The sequence below is a fragment of the Gymnoscopelus microlampas genome, assembly GCF_963454915.1.
Source record: "Gymnoscopelus microlampas genome assembly, chromosome: 6".
Lineage (NCBI taxonomy): Eukaryota > Metazoa > Chordata > Actinopteri > Myctophiformes > Myctophidae > Gymnoscopelus > Gymnoscopelus microlampas.
In genome coordinates this window covers 42,016,043-42,016,859 of record NC_139943.1, presented here as the reverse complement: position 1 = coordinate 42,016,859, position 817 = coordinate 42,016,043, and positions in this window count along the sequence as shown.

Genomic DNA, 817 nt, shown 5'->3' with positions numbered 1-817 from the left:
AGTCCAGCCGGTATAAAGTGAAAGGCGGCTTTCAGAGCAAAACATGAGACGTTAACTAAAGGAGCGTTCAAGATCAACACTGTTCTGAAGTGTTTTGGTATTTTCAACACTAAGTAATCAGAAAAACACACCACTGGTAATCAGTTTGAAATGTATTTAAGACAAATACATGTAAAACTTTACAATAAGGGCATAAAAATAGTCCCAGTAGTAGGCGTACTGTGCAAGTGTGCATACAATCTGATGGCTATGCAGGCTCAGAGTGGAACTCAATGCTGGGAGATACACACCCACCCAGGCCACCTCGCGCGCGCCTGATATTCGCCCCAAAGTTTGGGGTCTTTTTTCACACAAAAAAAACAAGCCTTTGGGGGGCCTTTACAGTTAAGTTACAACAATTTCACATGAGCAATATATCATCTGATATTATTGTTATTATGAACTCCAGGCTATGCCAAAAGGGGCTCCATGGCGGCAATGAGAGGTATGTTTGTATGTAGCCATGGTTCACATGACGCTTGTTTCAGGGCTAGTTTGTATGCTATTGATCATGACCTGTCAGACCTACTGTATTGATTACCTATGCCATGACAATACATGGATGAAAGAAAATGAATGGAAAAACAAGACATTGAATTAAAGATCCTTATCTTCCAGGAAACATGTGATACCATGCCATTGGCTCTGTGGACCTTCAGCCCTTTCTGGTCTCCAGTCCAAGAACCAAGTGGGCCTCAAATATGGCTTGAAACTGTGAGTATGTTGGATGAAATCATTTAGACATATTTAATCTTCTCTTTCTGTATTGCTATTGCAT